The sequence below is a fragment of the Cydia amplana genome, chromosome Z (assembly GCF_948474715.1).
Source record: "Cydia amplana chromosome Z, ilCydAmpl1.1, whole genome shotgun sequence".
NCBI classification, from domain to species: domain Eukaryota; kingdom Metazoa; phylum Arthropoda; class Insecta; order Lepidoptera; family Tortricidae; genus Cydia; species Cydia amplana.
Window position 1 is genome coordinate 25482646 of NC_086096.1, and position 12322 is coordinate 25494967.

At 38.6% G+C, this 12322-nt stretch overlaps 1 protein-coding gene across 1 annotated transcript in view; it reads right to left on the reverse strand.

Annotated features, from left to right (window-relative positions):
- Positions 1 to 1763: 1763 nt before the first annotated feature.
- The window catches only part of LOC134661674 (GTPase-activating protein), a 360962-nt gene continuing 350403 nt past the window's right edge, over positions 1764 to 12322 (reverse strand). Inside the window, exon 17 of the transcript XR_010097983.1 lies at positions 1764 to 1775. The gene's annotated coding sequence lies outside the window, so the exon portion shown is untranslated. The remainder of the gene's footprint in view (positions 1776 to 12322) is intronic.

A 12322-nucleotide genomic window follows, 5' to 3' on the forward strand; every position in this document is an offset into this window, starting at 1 on the left:
CCCCACTTAAATATTTATTTTATTTTATTTTTAGTATTTGTTGTTATAGCGGCAACAGAGATACATCAATTGTGAAAATTTCAACTGTCTAGCTATCGCGGTTCATGAGATACAGCCTGGTGACAGACGGACGGACGGACGGACGGACGGACGGACGGACAGTGAAGTCTTAGTAATAGGGTCCCGTTTTTTACCCTTTGGGTACGGAACCCTAAAAAGCCGTTACAAGTTTGCACGCGACTGGCTCATACGAAATTTGGCAACGCAACGCTACCCGGATCTGTGCGCAGGACGTGCCTAAAAACTTACGAGCAGCTAAGATCATTTTCTTATTATCACTCTATACTTGGTGTCTAGTTATCAATTCACGGGATTTAGGCCTAGCTACCTATGTCTAACCTAACCTAATGTTCGCAAATTTCTTGAGGGCGGTTAAATAGTTGAAAAAACATGACAATTCATGGGGTCAAGATTTTGCAGTGGGACCCTGGAGAAATGAATTAACGTTTCAAAACGAAAGCGACCAAATCAATTGCGTAATTCGGGTATATTTTATATTTTATCTACTTACCTAGTTACTTATAGATAATTAAAAACATAATTTACTACAGTGGAAGTAGTGGAACTGCTGATTGTAGACTAGAAACCGCTATTTTGTTACTTATCTGTAATGTAAGGGGAGGTTACGATACCGAATGTGCCTATAACTGGAATATTAATTTGATCAAGTACACACAGTAGACAGGCGGGTAGGCAGGTATCGATTGAGCCCGCACCGATGCACCGCGCGCGCACCCTCCACACGACGTTTGTACCGTTTCAATATTTGGTAGTAGAAATTTATGTTGTGAACTGATTACCTACACACTACTTGTACATACGAGTATTATTATTATTCAGGCTTCCCTGATTCTCATATTTGACCGACCTAAACTAAAACAGGAGAGGTCTGCTTTATTGGTTATGTGACATGAATGTCAGGTACATATATACATTTTATGTATATAATGTTCTGTTAGGTAATAAGCTCAAAATAAACTACTTAAAACGCAAGTAAAAATAATAATGATTTGTTAATGCATTTGTTATAACGTTTTTGGGTGTAGTCTGTACTTGAAGGCCTTGCATTAATTAATTTGGAAGACTAACATTTAAAAGTAACGTACTTACTTCGTAGTGGTTGCGTTTTTGGCTCAATTAAATAAAAGCAGCAATTGAAACACCAGCCAACGACTCTACGTCATGTGTTATGATGTGACCAAATATTTTCCATCTCACTTTTGGCCATCAATATTAGATTCTCATGAACCAAAAACTATGGTAATTTATTTTGTACTTCCTTAAAAGAAGCGGATTAACGTTCGTTACTTTTGTCGTAAATACAAATATGAGTAAAATACCAAGGCACTACCTAATAGGCTAATTAGCTTCTTTTTTCCGACTCTGCAGTAAATATTGGTTGAATACCGGGGCAGTTTTCTCGTATACCTCCTAGTTTCTTGCGACCGATTCTGCTGTAATGTGGGTAGATTACTCAGCAGTTTTCTCTCGCACCTACTTGCTTCTTTTTTTTAGGAAAACTAACGACCAATCCCGCGTAGGTAGTAGGTACAAACAAATTTATAATCTGGCACAATTTCGTCTCGACTAGTCTCGAGAGCCCTTAAAACAGTATAAGGACAATATTAATTACAAACGATAAGAACTCGGTTATATCGTATAGTTGATCGTAATCACGTAGCGGATGGATATAATGCGAAGTTCTTGTGTGTTTTCTTAAGGCTGCTGCGATCTATCAAGTGGAGGCCGGATGCAAAATAGTTAACTGAGCTGGACTAGTCTGCGGCCGGTTTTTGTTGCTGGCGATGGCTTAACCATTTCCTGTCATCAGTGTACAATGCACCTACGTATCTATACCTCCTACTTAGGAATACATCGTTTAAATAAATCATTTGATTGAATAGCTGGGAACCATTAGAATAGCTACATTTGCAAATAGTTAAGTTGGCAGGAAATATGTACAAATGGTAGGTACGAGCAGGGCCGGATTAAGCATGTCTGGGCCCCTAGGCAGTGCAATGCTCGGGGCCCCCTTACAGTTAATTCTGCATACATAAGTTCAGTTGTTCAGTACAGGGAAGTAAGTTTGCGGTTTTAATTTCAATCTTCATGTGTCGGTGGAGCCGATCCGAACATGCCGAGCGATGTCTTTTTCGCTCTTGCGTGGACAAAGGTTTTTTATATTAGTTTTTGCCGATTCCTCCCTGCATCCAGTGTGGGGAGAGCTCTTTTTTTCTCAATAAGTAGTTAAATATTTTGCGAGGCTGAACAGCGATTGTCCGACCATACGAGTCACATAATTAAAATTAACCTAATAATAAATATTTTACATGTGTTTAAATGACTATTCATTAACCAGTGAAACTAGCATGTAAGTACAAGGTAAACCGGAAAAGTAATAAAAATCGCGAGCGCAGCGAGCGCGAAATTGTTTGTAAAAAAATTGCGAAAGCGTGTTAAAAAGGCCTAAAAATCCGAAGTTACCAAGTGAGGCGAGCTTTCATGCAATGTCAAAGCCGTGCTTCAGGATAAGCTCAGCTAGATCACAGACGCCAACCAATGTCCATTGTATTAAAAAGCGAGACCGCAGGCCGAGCTTGGCGCAGCGAGGCCAAAAAGGCTAAGCTGAAGAAGAGATTTGGTAGACGAATCAAAAATTAAGGTAAAAAGTGAGGCACATACTTAACAAGCCCGAAGCGTACTTATAACCAGCGAGGTGAGGTTTTCATGCAAGGCAAAAGGATAAGCTTCTGAAATCAATGTTTATATTTGTTAAAAAGCGACGCCGAAGATCGAGTTGTAAGAAAGCAGCGCTCTGATACGAACCAATCGTCAAATGTTACTGAACAATAATATATGTATCATACAAGAGTTACTTGGGGGGCCGAAGTTTCATTAATGAGGTTTTAGGCCCTTGGGAGCCTGAAATTCGAGCTCGATTTACAGACTTTAAAAGCTATAAAATAACATAATTTACATAATCATTTGATGATTGTGTGTCTGAGAAACTGATATTGGACATTAGGTATAAGTAGATACGATAAAAAAATATTTATGAATTTTGGCCATATGAAACACATTTTTTTTGGCGCGCGCGGGGCCGCCGGGGCCCCCTAGCCGAGGCGGGGCCCATAGGCAGTTGCCTACTCTGCCTTAGGGTTAATCCGGCCCTGGGTACGAGGGTAATTTGAGAAGTAACTTGTTTCGCCTACGTATAGATGGCGTTGGCGTCAACTCTGTATGTATTGATTTAGTTTAGTAATTAAACATATTTAATATGTGGCGTCATGTCATTTTTGGCAGGAATTTGACATTTGACAGTAGTTCAAACAAAACTGGTCTGAGTTACGCGGGAAAATGGAGAAAATTGGAATTCGTGGAGTTTTTCAGTTCTTTTTTTGGAAGGCAAAACTGTGAAACAAATCAATAAAAGGATTTTACCTACGTTGGGTAGTTCGTCTCCTTCCTAGGGAACGATTTGACTTTGCGTAAATGAGTTTAAGCGAGGCAGGACATGCATTAAAGATGCACCTCGCCCTGGAGTCCCGAAAACAGCACTTTTACCCGAAATCATCGATAAAATCCACGATTTAGTTTTAGCCGACCGAAGATTGAAAATACGCGAATTAGCTGAAGCCACAAACATCTCTTCTGAGCGGGTGCATTTTATTTTACACGACGATTTGCACAAGAAAAAGCTTTGTGTAAGGTAAGTGCCGCGATTACTGACTCCAGAACAAATGCGTATTCGCATGTGAACATCTGATGAAGATTTGCAGGTGTTTAAAAAAAATCCAACAGATTTTATTCGCCGTTTTGTTACTATGGATGGAACCTGGATCCATCACTACATCCCGGAGGCGAAACATCAGTCGAAACAATGGGCTGGTCATGGTGAGCCAACTCCAAAGAAAGCCATATGCATTCCGTCTGCTGGAAAGATGATGGCGTCTGTGTTTTGGGACGCAAAGGGATAGGGCGATTCTCAGAGATGACGTTCGGTGCCTGACTTCGGTGCCGAATTTTATTTTCTACTTATTTGATACACGACTTCATTTCCTAAAATCTAGCCTTAATATAAAAAATATTGGTAGTGGAGGCCTCCATTAGAACCTTATAGTTTTTTTGATATTTGAGATTTAAAAAACACCGAAATCATGTGCAGGCACTGAAATCAATTAGCCTCACCGAATTCAAAAATGCTTACACAGAAATCACACTTTAATTTTATATCTAAATTATATTATAATCTATTCATATTTTTCATTATTATTTGATGATAAGTGATGTAGCGAGGCTAATGATATCGCATAGCTTACATAAATTTAATAGATAGTACCTTTGTTTACTCCAGATTTTAAAATAACCAAGTTGCGGCTTATGAAACAACATCTCTAGAAGATATCCCACACTAATTGACTATCCTCATACAATAGGGCGAAGTAAGTATGGTCCCGAAACGAGTTCCAGACATGTCGACCACAAATTCGCACATACTTAAGTGCCATGAAGAAGAAAATGTTTGTTTCACACAATCCAACGGCACACTCATCAAAAAGAAACTTATGTTACCTACACCCGATAAACAAGATACTTTTGAGTGGTGTTCAATGCTCAAAAATATTTAATGCACTTATAAAACAATGTAAACAATACGGAAAACAAGTATTATTCTAGACCTTAAAATATGTAGTATTTTTGAATGACAGAGTTTTAAAGCGTGTATTCCCTCAATTTAAAACTATCTGAAGTTGTTGACTAATGCTTAAAGATCTAAAATCACCTATTCATTATGATCTCCTGCACCCTCAAACACTTGAGCTAAATTGTAACTCCGATATTTAGACATAAATACATCAGACATTGAGGATTGTTAAAACATTGGCTATGTTGAATTTGTGTTCATGGCTATGCTTTAGAAATATTTATCAGTAGGTACGTTCAGTGCCTTTGAAGCGATCTCGACATTAGAAGGTCACTTTACTTTTAATCCCTTGTTTTGTGGGTGCACCTTGCATAGTATGTAAATACACAAGTTATTTTAAACGAAGTGGGATCTAATTAACTACATTTATTTAAATTTGCTCAAGTTCAAGGTATCGTGGTGTAGGAGGGCCTCAAGTGATACAGAGGACAAGTTCACATAATATACTCCATTGGTTTGAAGAGAAATCAAGACAACAGCGGATAGAGAGAAAGAGACATTGGGTCTACGATTTTCAACATACGTCTTGTGAAAAAAAAAACTACTCATTGTAAACTAGTGATTTTGTTTACCTATACTATGACTTAATCTACGTACAAGCATAGTTTTACGTTTATCAAACGTATCTTGTACTTTTTAGGTGTGATAAGTTGGAAAATAAAGTACAACAAACTAGTTTACAAAGCAGAATTTGAATTCGGTGATCACTTTCTTGATGTCGGTGGTCAAAAAATCCACTGAAACCAAGGAAATCAACACCAGTGATGTCAAAATTAATCGCTTTTTAGCAATTACAGAAATAGTATGAATGATACAGAGGAGATGTAATAATGATGGGTTTACGTACTTTTGAGGCTTTCTTAATCACTTGCATAACGATAAGGACACTAAAACTGTGGGAGAAAATTGCACCACCGATCTCAAAAAAACATAGAACCAAACCCACCGAATGACAGAGAAACATTTAAAAAACTACCTTAGTATACTGTGACTGCACCTCTACTTTATTCAACGGTTAAGGCACAACTAAAGCATACTTTGTTTGAGCCACTGAGTTCCTGGTCTACAACTTTGTAAGAGTACCGACATGGTTTGTAAATTACACCGAAATCAGTCAGTAGCCCGGGACACATCGTAAATTTGGTTTTATTCAATGTGTTGAGCTAACACATTATTTTGATATAAAGAATATGATCAGTTAACTAATACCTTATGCGTGAATACCGATAATAACTCCGATATAATGCCCCATCTTGAGTAATAATTTTTTGTTTCAAAAAATCTGGGCGCGGGACACGCCCACCGAACATCATTTTTCGCATTTAGATATTTTTTTCATGTATTATATAAATAATAAATAATTAGTTTGATAGTGTCCCAGACAGAATATATGCTGAAGATCATGCCTGAATTAATTCAGATTTATTGAACAGTAAATTCAATAACTTTTTGTCCCGGACACGTAAAAATGGCCCTTCTGAGAAATGCCCGATACTTTTAATTGCCTACCTGGCCAAGGGAAAAACTATAACTGGAGCATACTACGCATCACTTTTGGATCAGTTACAGGTGGCAATAGCTGAAAAAGTCCAGGTTTGGCAAAAAATAATGTGATTTTTCACCATGACTACGCTCCGGTGCATTCAAGTCGTGTCGCTGCACAAAAATTGTCGGAGTTACGATTGGAACTTCTTCCACACCCTACTTATTCACCAGATTTGGCTTCGTCGGACTATCACCTCTTCCCGAAACTGAAAACATTTCTCTTAGGGCGAAATCTTAAGTCCGATGAGGAGGTTATATGGGAGGTCAATGCGTATTTTGAGGCCCTTGAAGAAACGCACTTCCGTGAAGGCATAGAGAAGTTGCAGACTCGTTGGGACCTACCCTGGTGCAGTTGGAGGAGAAAGAAAGAAAGGTGTCGATAAGTTGTTTGGGATATACTTAGTTAGAGAAGTCGGTTTTTTTCTATTAAAGATTATTAAGAATACATTTTAAATTTAAATAACCCCATAGATTTAAAAGTAAAAAGTACGAGTATGTACCACAACTCTTTTGTCAGTACCGTAAAACGGGGTGAGTAGGTTTCGCGGGGAGAGGTGGGTTATGAATGGGGAGAGAAGGTTTGAGAGGAGGGTGAGAAGGGATTTTAAGGCTATATACTGCTACAAAAATAATGTATTCCAATTTAAAATGGAGATATAGTAATACGCATAATAAAAAAAATCGATCCAACAATCTTCCAAAATCACCTTTGTATGAAAACCCCTCTCACCCCAAATACGAGGGACTACGGGGTGAGTTGGGTTTTCCTCTTTATCGTCAAAGTTATGAAATGGAACTACCCAAAATAAAATAAAAACTAAAATACAAACGTCCGGAACACTTATTATATACACCATTCAGTTTTCATATGTAAAAATAAAATGTTATCGAGGTTTGAATTTCAGTTTTGACCCTACTCACCCCATTTTACGGTATGACTCTTGTCAGCCTAAATCTAGTCAACTTAGCAAAAGAAAAGTATTTCCAAGCGTATCTAACGCCAAAAAGTTTCCTCAAACTCGTTTAGTTTTGGGTACCGTGGCAAGGCCGATTCGTCAGGGACAAGGGTTTTAACTTAGGGTCAGTTGCACCAACCACATTTAGTGGACTGATAAACGTCACTTAGCAGTGAACTTTGAAACTTACCGTTTCCCGTAGGTACCTATATACCATAAATTAACTTAGCGAATGCTTTAACGTTTTTTACACAGTTTGGTGCAACTGACCCGTAGTGTTGTCATTGTACTTACCTAATCATTGATTGAGTCTTGGTGCGAGACAGGAGGTTTTAATTAGGTAGCGTTTGATTTCTGTTGAGCACCGTAGTCCGTGAGGAACTGCGACTGCAGGTCTGTTACGCCTTACGCCGCGAGTAAACCCCTGAGGAGGGGTTAGCGAATGCAATCTTATTATCTTATTACTTGTACCTACTACGTACGTGCCGCTGCACGTAAATCTCGAGAGGAGTACCTTTTCACCGTCGTAGTAAATCCGCCATGATAGGTGCTGCCTGTAGATGGCGAATAGTTGACTAAATACCTCTGCATACATTTAAAAATCCCAGATGATATAAAATAGCGTCATCTACTGGCATTGAAACGTATCAAAGAACCATATTAGCTGGTGTTTACAAATCAGTCACATCACACCAAACTAAATCGGTCAGTATCCACTCTGGTTCGTTCCGTACTGAATCAAAAGGGTAGGTAGCATTTTATAAACCTGCGAGTCATATAATGTTACAGTTGTTTGCCTCTGAAAGGAACGAAAACAACTTTAATATGTAGTACCTAGGTACCTACCTATATCCAACAATAAGTAGTACCTTTTCCCGTTTTATTTCAAGTTGAGATGAAGGTATAGGTAGGTATGGGAATAAGTTAGTTAACCCAAAACAATGTTTTAAAATCTGAGTCTATATAAATGGAAGTGTTCTCAGAGGGATGGAGCGAGCGAGCGAGGCTATTTCTGATTCGCCGTAGTCAGGCTTATTATGGTGAGTCATGAAGAGCGTTGAACCTGCGCGTCCGCTGCTCCAACGTGCGGCTGCGGTGCCTTGCTAGGCAAAAAGGCTAAATAATATATACCTACAAAATAATAAACCTACTTTAAATACTTTTTCTAGATTTTGATGAAACCAGGCCAGTTTTAAGTAGATGGGTCATTCTCAGTTTAAGCATTCTCAGTTTGATTCTCAGACTAAATGCCACAATCCTTTTGACGTCTTGGTTATTTTTAAACAATTTGACCGAAAACGAAATTAATACAAATCAATAATCAATTCATAAAATAGTAAAAGCGGAACTATAGTTATTTTGAAATTGAATTGAAATTGTTTTTTTTTATTCCAGACATAATATCGTCCATATTATTGGTTAGTAACAAAAATCAAAACAAAACAAAGCAATTAAAAATAATGTTAGTATTACTTACGGCTAAAATACAAACTAATACCTAACTAAAAATAACTTACAACTACGCAGTTTTGCCCGCTGTCACCGGACATGTAATTTCAACCAGTGGTATTGGAACGGGCAATCCAGCCTGCTGGCCACCACACGTAGGAGGCTGTTGGGGCTGGCGCACACGCGTCGCATCAGGGATGCCGCACGTTTACGCATAATGGCGTGAAAGCCATCTGTCCTAGCCTCCGCGAACATACCCGAAGCACTGCAGTAGCGCGGCAGCCCCATCAGCATCCTAAATGCATTATTATATTGTACCCTCAGTGTATTGAGGGTACTAATAGAATGCCTCACCCACAGGCTGTACGTGTAGAAACTCTGACAATATGCCTTAAAAGAGTGACTTTTACCTGCTTCGTACATCGTGCAAACCTGCGGGCGAGCATGTTACAGCGTACCGCCATAATGGATCTCCTTTCTCTCTCTATATCCACGCCGTCTGACAGGTCTTCCGTCATCCAGTGCCCCAGGTATTTAAACTGCGAGGTTCGTTTAAGTTCCGTTCCATACAGGTACACCGTTGGAACCGTACCCACGGTGCCCCCCTTTGGCTTGAATACTAGGAACTCGCTTTTCTGTACATTATACCTGAGGCCATGGGTGACCGCATACCCTTCACAAATCCCGAGCAGCTTCCTAAGTGCACTAACTGATGGACTCAACAAGACCATATCGTCTGCGTAACTTGTACTATTGATAAAAGTACCATCAATCGAGCACCCAACTTTGGTCTTGCCGAGTTCACCAATCAGGCCATTACCGTAGAGACTGACAGCTTAGGCGATGTCAGCCCCCCCTGTCGCACCCCGCAATTCAGCCTAGGTATACGCATCAGAGCACTTACCTGCCCATCTCACGCTATTTGACTGGTTGTCATACCAATATTTAAAGGGTTACTTCATCCGGGAGATCCGTCTCACAACGCAACTTATGCCAAACATGTCGTATGAGACCATATCGAAGGCCTTCGTTAAGTCAAGAAAACACGCATAGACTGATGTTTTCCTGTCGGTATAGGTAGTACCGAACCGCATGCTTGAGGCATAACACAGCAGAACTGGGTATCATGGATGCTAATGTGTTTAGCTAATAGGCCATCAAGCACACCGTCCAGCACCTTTGCCACTACCGTGGCCAACGATATGGGTCTATAATGGCTTTTATTAGACACATTGACTTATTTGACTTATTTGGAACAACATTTCACGGTTGCGGATATTAGAAAATTGCCGCAGCCCTTTTTATTTCTTGGTTATTTTTAAGCAATTTTAGACCTTATAATACAGGTAGGTACCCTACATTAATGAAGAACAATTATCCAGACATTATAATCACATTACAAAACGCAATGGAAATATGTTATTGTAGGTTTTGAAAAAACTCTTCGTACGGTATACGTACGTAGTTATAGTTACAGTAGAGGCTCGCCAATCCGGTGATCACCGTAATCCGGCCGGACGGTCTCGATCTCGAGCTGAAGAAGGGGATCTTATTATATCTAGTCACGAAATTGTGAACGTTCGAAATAAAGTGCGAAAATGTAAACCACAAGGGTAGTGCTAGTCTTATACCTTAGCCTTAGTTTCATCCACGTTTCATCAAAGTAATAAGTTAATAATTTACATAACTTATTCTTTTTTTATTAAGTCATTTTTATAACACAGACAATAGGGATGTTGACAATTTTTTAGAACTATATTCATTTTATAGATAGACACGTAATTATTACAAAAAAAATATTTAAAATTTTTATTCATTGATTTTAAATACAAAATAAAGCTTAATTATAGTGTTTAAAGTTCGAGCCTAAACGCTCCAAGTTGTCACGTGATCTTGATGACGTCATAACAAACAAATATATACTTTTTTTACTCCCGTACTTTTATTTGTCATTTAATGGGTCGTGCACACACCTTTAAACCCCTACCTTATAGTTGTCAAGACAAGTCTTTAGTCTATTCCCCAAAAAAGAATTTGTGCATACACGCAGTATCTTTTTGGCGATTTTACGATACTTCGTGTAATGACCACTTAAAAAATATTGAATGAAATACAGTGTTGCCAACCTTATTTTAAATGTCATCTCTGACAAATAAGTGAACCATAGACATTTATTTTTTATTTCATTCATTCTTTTCCCGCCCGTGTCCTCCATTTTTGCTACTTCTTGAATTAAAAATATTTGTTAAATTCAAAATTTTATTTCAAAGTAAGTGCTTGGTCGTAGAAAAAGTATTGTATACAACGTTGTTTAACTGAGTCAAAAAATACTCGTGGCGTCTTTATTAACAATTTTCGGCATCGCCTCAAATTGTTACTCACGCCACTCGCCTTTTTTGACCTCTTTTAAACAACGGTTTCATAAAATACTATTATATCATGTATTAATATTTTTTGTACGTAATAAATGTCTAATGTCGAAATATAAAATATATACCTACAGAACATCCAAACTCTTTGGTGGTGTCGTATGGATTACGGTCAGGTTTGACGACTTGTCTATGGTGATTCCGATAATATGACGTCACGCGCTCCGATTGGCGTTTGTAGTCACGTGATACTGGGCATTATTTTAAATACTTTTGATTATTTTTAATTAATTTATTACGCATATTTACACTTGCAAAATATGATTTTCCGCGTTCTAATATTTCCTGCTATGGTAAAAAACATAGCATATTATATGTATATTCGTGATTCATGTCAACATCCCTATTGCAGACTATAATAAAATTAGGAAACCTCTGTAATGTAGTTGCAGAGTATGAGACGAGCACGTCAACCAGGTGTGCGCCGGCGCAGCGAGGTGACGCGGAAGCGGCGCGGCGGTTCCCACACGACACGTGATCATTAGCAGTTCCAAGGAAGAGCGGGCTAATGGGAACAAGGAAACACTCTTTATTGACACTAACTGTTCTGCACACTAGCAGTGCGTACATGGCTTAAGGCCCCGTAGGTTCATGTTCTTCTCTCACTCTCCCTGCCTGAGCATAAGCGTGAGCGAGAAATGGATGTGCACGCGATGGATTTAGATGATAATCTAATTTGGTGTTTTCTTGGCACTGTCCGTTAAAAGTAAAATTTAAAAAACTTTCAAAAATATTTAATTTAGTTTTTTGCTTGCATATTTCTCTTAATTAGTCTTAAATAAAACTCACGGTTTAATTTTAAAAATCCAAACATTTATTCCCTAATTAGAGACTACGGATTGCAATGACACACGAAAACGTAGGGTACGTAGTTATGGTTGGCCAGGATTATAAATAGATACAGGTACCTATGCGCAACATGTTCTGATAAAGATTGACCATGGCAGCTATATAACTTTGTGACTCTCGTCCGGTTTAAGTAGGTACACCGGGTCAACTAGTCGGCTATATTTTATATGCGTATGCTTGTTACAGTTTTTCCTCTATCATACGATATCAGATTTTTTTTATCTTTAGTCCAAACTTTCAGGAATAGTTCATTTCCCATAATTTCTCATCTGGGTTCCGATAATTTTAGTTTCCCTGATATTCCAGTTAAGATACTCGCTTCACTTCTG